Raw genomic sequence first — 8780 nt, forward strand, 5'->3', positions numbered from 1 at the left:
ATTTTACAGAGACAAGACCTAAAGGCAGGTGAGAGGGAGGAACACAGATTCCTCAAGACACCAGGAAACAGATCAAGTACCAGATCCACACACTGGGCTGTCATTCTTGTCTCATTTTATGCCTAGCACTTCCCGCTCCCATTCCCTTTCCCGGTTCTCCTCTTCGATTTGCCGCTCAGCCTGGGTGCAAATCCTCAGCAGCAGCAAGCATAGGATTTGGTGAAGCCGCATGAAGATGTACCAGTTGTTGTTGACATAGAAGAGGTTGTACACTTCATCCCCCCTCCGCCCCTCCCGCAGGTAGCTTCTGGGCCGCTGTGTTGCTGAACAGCAGCTTGGCTTTAGGGAGGCTGCCCCCAACTCCGTTGTGCTTTTTCCCAGCCCCAGTGGCTTCATCCACATCCATTTCCTCCTCCACGTCTGAGAGCTCGCACCACCCAGCAAACAGCATGTCCGGAATGAAGTGGTACATGATCTGCTTGATTTTGTACTTGTCCTCTTTCTGAATTCCTGTCTGCTGTTTCACGTGGTGGATGATAAAGAGAAGCAGCATCCTCCAGGATTTGCCTGTCCTCATAGGCTAGTGACAGGTGTGGGCCTATGGGTACTCCAGCATTATCTTCTGATGCCTGCTCTTGCCTCTGAGGGAGGAAGACAAAATACACAGAGCATGGGTGAGTCTCACATATGCAACTTACCACGTCTTTAAGACCCTTGTACAAAGCACTGCCAGTGAACTGGATTTCCTCTTTCATTACAACCCCAAACCCTATGGGGGAAGGGCCAGAGTTCACATTATCCATCACAACAACCCAAGTTCTGGTGTCAAGGGCCTACACATATTGCATACAGGGCCTTGGTGTCATTCTGTTTGAAGCTGATGCCCTGGTGATCCAGGGATTTCAGGTAATATTTCTCATTCTGCTCCCTCCAGACCTTGTTGAATCCTCTCTGGGCTTCTCGCCACTATTCCTCTTTCATCTTTAACCTTAGCAGCAACAAAAAACAAAACAGAAGCTAAGAGATGCTAAGATACCACATTGATGGGTGCAGGATAAAAACCTAGACCAGACAAGCTGGAGGCAGTAAGGCTTCTGCTCAGTGCCCATTGCCCACTGAAACAGCAGAAAGTTTCAGAAGGACTTCAAATGTGGTACAACGTGCATAGCAAAATTCTCCAGGAATGGCCATGAATCTTTAGATTGGTTTTGTGGCTATGTTATTTTACAGGAGGTTAAATAGGCCACAAATGCATGGCTATACCCCACTAACCAGGGTGATGATGAGGGCATTCAACAGAACATAAACCAAATTATTTTTTTCCCCCGTATACCTCCTACAGAGTCCCAAGACTGGGTCTGGGTTCATTGTCAATATCCCAGAATTCTGCTTTGTGAGAAGTTACAAATAACAGAAATCTCAACTGTTGTAACCAGCTGCCCCGAAGAGTCCCCGGTATCTGTAACATCCCATAATTTAATACATGAATTTAACCACTTGCCAGACATTTCAGAGCTCTCAAACTTCTCTGATACTTGTTATGGTTCTGTAACTAGATATTCTTTTCACCCCATGCAACACAGGCATACACAAAACTCTGAACCTCTCAGCCAGCTTATACCTAGCCTAGAAGAAAGAAGTCCATTCTGTCACTTCACAAAGAGTAACCAACTTGATCATGTTTAAAGGAAAAACACCACAAGTTGGGAATCAGACAACCCTCGACCTCTCACATCTTGACATAATGGAAAAAACAGCTCTTTCTCCACTGAGGATTAAGGAATCACAATTTACATCTAGGCAGCCTAGATACTTTTGATGAGACATGGGAACTTTGCAGAGATATAATTGCTGAACATTCCAGGAGTCTAGAAGCACACAGATCCCAGTAGTACCTATTACTTGGCAGTCCCTTCGCAAACCTATATCCCTCCTCTAATCTAGTTTTCATACCATGTCCATACCCTGGTGTCTAAGAGCACCTTCTCATAGTCTTACCCCTCTCCTTTCATCTCTCATTTCTTTACGTCTAGTTCTCACATTCTGCCCTGCCTCAGTAGAGAACCTGCTAGAGACTGCAGACGTCCTCAACGTGATGCAACATAAAAGCAAGTCCTTCCGGACATGAGTTCTCTTTCTGCATTTGTATAACGGGGCCCCAATTCTGACGGGGACATTAGGGAGCCACCATAATAAAGATCTGACAATCTGCAACTACAATGCTAAAGGGAATTACTTTCATTTCTAATTATCCTTTGTTCTACATTGTTAGAGATGTATCGGGAAAGTGGAAAAGTATGATGACACGGTTCCATCAAAATGCTGTTGTAGCCTCTTGCTGTGTAAATCCAGAACCAGCCAGGAGGACAGAGAAGCTATAAAGAACACAAAGGTTAGTTTCCATTCATTTATGGACTATCCCCTTCAGCCGGTTTAGTAGGGGCACATTCCGCACATTCTTTGAATACTGTAGTTCAATTTCCACCTTCTTTTTACAGCTCACTGACCATGCTCAACAAGGAACTGGGTGGAAGACAGCACTTAAACTCAAGAGTGACACGTGGTGACCACTAGGGTGTTTGGCTCTTACTCCACTCTACCATGGCTGCCCTCAAGGGTAAAAAAAGGAAGAGCTAAGGAAGTTCGGAAAGTCTTGTGCTAAGGTTCTAAGACACAAGAGAAAAAGTCCTACACAGATGGTACTAGAGAAGAGAACTTCCTTTCATCAATTTTACATTTCCTGCCTTTCATTTTCACATTTTCATATCCCCTTGTCCGTATATGAAAAGGTAAATAGCAGCAGCAATCAGATTTTGTATACCTCTGTAAAAATGCCTCTGATACCACTATCTCTCAAACCTAAACAGTCTCATTACCATCAATCACTTCTCACAGTCTTCCCATGCCTCATCTTCCCCCCCCCATGCTCATTTCTGAGTCCTTTATTACTGAGATGTCCTTCTTGAGATAGGGTGACCACAACACAGAATTCCAGCTAGGTGGGGGATTTGTTAGTTTTTCAATATACAGTAATGGCATATTTGCTTCAATTCATAGCAGAGATTGAGGCTGTATAAGAAGATTCTGTCAACCACCTCTCTTTCTATTCAAGACCACATTGACGACCTGTAGTCTATAGATCAGGAACCTATGCTTTAAAGATTGTAAAAGTGTCCAACTTTTGACTTAGCTTCCACTTTCCTATGTCTCATATCACAGTACTAATTTTTGGTATGATCCCTTCCACCAAGGATACTGGACTGTTATATATTGTGATCGCTACCACTCAATGGTTTGACCATAGTTATTTCTTGATTCAGAATCTAAGTGTTATTCAGGGCTAAATCAATAACCTCTCCTCTTGTGTAGCTACAGACTAGCTATTACAAGAAGCAATCATTTAAAATATTGAAAAACTCCTTCTCCTCACCTTCTCCAGAGGTTGACATTTTATATGTGGGGAGTTGAAATTGCCCGTTATAACTATTATTCAAGAGAGTGGTCTCTGCCCCCCCCCCCCCCTCAATATTGTGCACTCACTTCCTTTTTCTGATCAGGAGGCTGGCAGTAGAACACAGTAATTTTTGAGTTGGAACCTGAATCCAATACTGACTCTACACTGCAAAGTCTTTTTCACTTTCACAGATGGGATTTATAATGGGATCAAACTCAGTTGTGTCCAAAACTGACAATACAGAACCCCACCCCAGCTTGATTTTTGAACTCAAGACTGCCCTATCTTGGGTAGGAAAAATGAAAAATCCTTATCCTGCCAGCAGGGCCAGTGATGTTTTGGCTTTACTAGACACAATAGTAGCTGGGTACTATGAAACGCAACCACTTATTAGAACATAAAAAGCATCTGCATTTCTCAGACTGTATGCTTTCCTCAACTGGAGCCTCTGTGTGTATTATACGTTTGGATAGTGCCTAGCATACGATGAGTTTTACTCAAACACAAGTAATAATGCCGAAACCTGGGAAGTACCATTTCAGCACAATAGGAACGGCAACAAATGAATTTTTCCTCAGCCCGTCTATGATGTCGGCCGCTTTGTCAGCATATATCCTCTGCAGCGCCTTGCGGTGGATCACCTCTGACGTGCCACCCAGAGTGTTGTCCAGCTGGAATTTGGCTTGCTCCTCAGCAGACAAGCGAGGAGTTTCTTTGGATTGCCTCTAAGACTCTGATTGTTGCCAGGGTGGTCTCCAAGACAATATCCAGATGAAAGGGAAGATGTGTTAGCCATAGTACAATATTACTTTCTGGAAATAAAGGTCGGGTCTACACTACAGACCTATATTGGTGTAACTATGTTGCTCAGGGGTGTGAAAAATCCACACTGAGCAATGCAGTTACATCGACCTAATCCCCTGTGTAGACAGCGTCATGTCAACGGGAGAGCTTCTCCCATCGACACAGCTATCACGTCTTGGGGAGGTGGATTAACTAAGCTGATGGGAGAAGCTCTCCCGTTGGCATAGGAGTTTCTTCACTTAAGCACTGCATCAGCACAGCTGCAGTGTTTTAAGTGTCCATTTACCCTAACATTTAAATGAACCAAAACAAGAAATTAATACTTCTGTTACGCTGTGCACGTAAAACAGGAGGCACTTGAGAAATGGTTTAATATTTCCACATCTGGTTATTCTAATCTACCTATATTTCATCTGCTTCCTATACAGTATTGCATCTTTTCACAAGAAGTTACAGGCTACTAAAATGCTTCCTTCAGGAAGTAAGATTTTCCATGGGTGGGAGGTACACAATTGACAGCATTACTACAAAAGAAAGTGATAAATCTTAGCATAGGCAAATAATTGCTGTGCTGAGTTCCATTTGGAGTGTCAATCATTTAACACTCTGTGAATGTCATTCTTCAGATTTTTAACAGAAATATATTTCAGCCTCTATGTACTAATAAAAGGAAGCATCAATTATGCACCTGCCATTGAACAGTTTCATTTGGAATGACCTAAAGAGAAGAGAAAGAAAGCTGTGCCAAAGCTACCGACCACGATAAAGTCAATGGGTTGGAGGGGAAGGAGTTGGTGATCAGAAGCAGTTACTTGGATTTTGATTCTTCTATTCACAGAGGTTGAACAGTCCTTAGGTAGAAGCATAACCATGTCCACCAAAGGCAGGACAAGTAGTAATAGGCTAAATCTGCAGCAAGGGAGATTTAGATTAGATATTAGGAAAGCTTTCTAACTATAAGGGTATGTCTACACTACGGGATTAATCTGAATTTATATAATTCGAATTTGGGAAACAGATTGTATAAAGTCGAATGTATGCGGCCACACTAAGCACATTAATTCAGCGGTGTGCATCCATGTTCCGGGGCTAGCGTCGATTTCTGGAGCGTTGCACTGAAGGTAGCTATCCCATAGCTATCCCATAGTTCCCGCAATCTCCCCTGCCCATTGGAATTCTGGGTTGAGATCCCAGTGCCTGATGGGACAAAAAACATTGTCGCAGGTGGTTCTGGGTACAGCCTGACCCCTCCCTCCCTCCCTGCATTAAAGCAACGGACGGCAGACAACCATTTCATGCCTTTTTCCTGGGTGAACACTGCAGACTCCATACCACGGCAAGCATGGAACACGCTCAGCTCAAGACAGCAGTCATGAACATTGTAAACACCTCGCGCGTTCTTGTGGGGTATATGCTGAGCCAGGACCAGAAAAACGAGGCGAGGAGGCAGCGGCGGCGGCAGCGCAGCGACAAGCGTGATGAGAACATGGACATGGACACGGACACAGAATTCTTCAAACCGCGGGCCCCGATTCTTTGGAGATCAAGTTGTTAATGGGGCAGGTTCTATCCATGGAACGCCAATTCTGAGCAAGGGAAACAAGCACAGACTGGTGGGACCGCATAGTGTTGCAGGTGTGGGATGATTCCCAGTGGCTGCGGAACTTTCGCATGCGTAAGGGCACTGTCATGGAACTTTGTGATTTGCTGTCCCCTGCCCTGAAGCGCCAGAATACCAAGATGAGAGCAGCCCTCACAGTTGGGAAGCGAGTGGCGATAGCCCTGTGGAAGCTTGCAACGCCAGACAGCTACCGGTCACTCGGGAATCAATTAGGAGTGGGCAAATCTACTGTGGGGGCTGCTGTGATGCAAGTAGCCAAAGCAATCACTCAGGTGCTGCTACGAAAGGTAGTGACTCTGGGAAATGTGCATGCCATAGTGGATGGCTTTGCTGCAATGGGATTCCCTAACTGTGGTGGGGCAATAGCTGGAACCCATATCCCTATCTTGTCACCGGAGCACTAGGGTACCACTAGGGTACCCAGTACATAAACCGCAAGGGGTACTTTTCAATGGTGCTGCAAGCACTTGTGGATCACAAGGGACGTTTCACCAACATCAATGTGGGCTGGCCGGGAAGGGTTCATGACGCTCGCGTCTTCAGGAACACTACTCTGTTTTAAGGGCTGCAGCAAGGGACTTACTTTCCGGACCAGAAAATAACCCTTGGGGATGTTGAAATGCCAATAGTTATTCTTGGGGACCCAGCCTACCCCTTAATGCCATGGCTCATGAAGTCATACACAGGCAGCCTGGACAGGAGTCAGGAGCTGTTCAACTACAGGCTGATCAAGTGCAGAATGGTGGTAGAATGTGCATTTGGCCGTTTAAAAGGTCGCTGGCCATCGTTACTGACTCGCTCAGACCTCAGCCAAACCAATCTCCCCATTGTTATTTCTGCTTGCTGTGTGCTCCACAGTCTCTGTGAAAGTAAGGGCGAGACCTTTATGGCAGGGTGGGAGTCTGAGGCAAATCGCCTGGCTGCTGATTACGTTCAGCCAGATACCAGGGCGATTAGAAGAGCACACCAGGAAGCTCTGTGTATCAGAGAAGCTTTGAAAACCAGTTTCATGACTGGCCAGGCTACAATGTGAAATATCTGTTTGTTTCTCCTTCATGAAAACCCGCCCCCTTTATTGACTCATTCTCTGTAAGGAACCCACCCTCCCCCTTCCCCCAACTTGCTTTAAAACCAAATAAAGTCACTATCGTTTAAAAATCATTTATTCTTTATTAATACATTATAAAAAGAGAGAGGGAACCTGGGTGGGGTTTGGGAGGAGGATCGGCGGGAAGGAAAAGGCCACTAAAAAAAGGTTAAAAAAATGACAGCCTTTTGCTTGGGCTGTCCACTGGGGTGGAATGGGAAGGTGTACGGAGCCTACCCCCCCCCCCCCGCGTTCTTACACGTCTGGGTGAGCAGGCTATGGAACATGGTGAGGTGGGAGGGGGGTTATACAGGGGCTGTAGCGGCACTCTGTTATCCTTCTGCTGTTCCTGAAGCTCCACCAGACGCCGGAGCATGTCTGTTTGCTCACGCAGCAGCCCCAGTGTTGCATCCTGCCTCCTCTGATCTTCCTGCCACCAGCTCTCATCTCGAGAGTCTCTCCTCTCCTCACGTTGGTCCCTCCTGTCCTCACGTTCACTGTCTTCTTTCCTATACTTTGAAACGGTGTCCTTCCACTCATTCAGATGAGCTCTGTCACTGCGGATGGATTCCATGATTTCTGCCAACATCTCGTCTTGCATCTTCTTTTTCCGACGCCTTATCTGTGATAGCATTCGGGACGGAGGAGGGAGGCTTGAAGAATTTGCAGCTGCTGGAGGGAGGGAAAAAAGGAGAGAATTTTTTAAAAGATACATTTTGCAGAACAATGCTTATACTCTTTCACGGTGACCAACACTATTCACATTACATAGCACATGTGATTTCTGTGCAAGGTCGCATTTTGCCTCTTAATATTGAGTGCCTGTGGCTTTGCTGCTAGAGATCACAGACGCAGGTCTGGGCAACAGAATTCGGCTTGTATGCGGCCATGGTAAGCCATTGTCTTTCGGCTTCTGCGCCCTCCTTTCCCACATACCAAGCAAAGCCCGTTGAGTGCTGCGGTTTTCCTGTTAACATTCAGCAGCAGAAAACAAACTAACCCCCCGCCCCCATCCAATTCTCTGGATGATCGCTTTATCCCTCCCCCCACCGCGTGGCTGGTATCAGGGAAGATCCCTGCAGGAACCAAACACCCCCCACCCCGCCATGAATTCTCTGGGATGATCGCTTTACCCCTCCCGCCACCATGTGGCTGGTATCAGGGAAGATCCCTGCTAGCCAAACTTGAAAATCTCTGGGCCAATTTCCCCCCCCCCCTGCACTTGGCTAACTGCAGGGAAGGATTTCTTTTCAGCCACAGGCAAACAGCCCAGTAGGAACTGCCACCTCTGTCCCCTTAATTAAATTCCCGTATTTCAACCAGGTTACCATGAGCGATATCACTCTCCTGAGGATTACACAGTAAGATAAAGAACGGATGTTGCTTGAATGCCAGCAAACACCGGGACCATACGCTGCCAGGCTTTGTCATGCAATGATACCAGATTACTTGCTGCAAGCATGGCGCGGTCAAGTGTCCTACCATGGAGGACGGAATAAGGCTGCATTACCCAGAAACCTTGTGGCAAGGCTTTTGGAGTATCTCCAGGACAGCTTCATGGAGATGTCCCTGGAGGATTTCCACTCCATCCCCAGACACGTTAACAGACTTTTCCAGTAGCTGTACTGGCTGCGAATGCATCCCAAGTCCTCAGGGCAAAGTAATCATTAAAAACCCTTGCTTTTAAAACAAATTTTATATTTTAAAAGGTAAACTCACCTGAGGTCCCTTCCATGGGGTCGTGGTCTTGGATACTGGGTTGGGAGGGTACTTCAGTCAGGCTGAGAAAAAGATCCTGGCTGTTGGGAAGAACG

General features: G+C 46.1%; 1 pseudogene; it reads right to left on the minus strand.

The window, feature by feature from the left end:
• Positions 1-8780, minus strand: part of LOC135975143 (paired amphipathic helix protein Sin3a-like) — a 365185-nt pseudogene that overhangs the window by 11156 nt on the left and 345249 nt on the right.

The sequence above is a fragment of the Chrysemys picta genome, chromosome 13 (genome assembly GCF_011386835.1).
Source record: "Chrysemys picta bellii isolate R12L10 chromosome 13, ASM1138683v2, whole genome shotgun sequence".
NCBI classification, from domain to species: domain Eukaryota; kingdom Metazoa; phylum Chordata; order Testudines; family Emydidae; genus Chrysemys; species Chrysemys picta.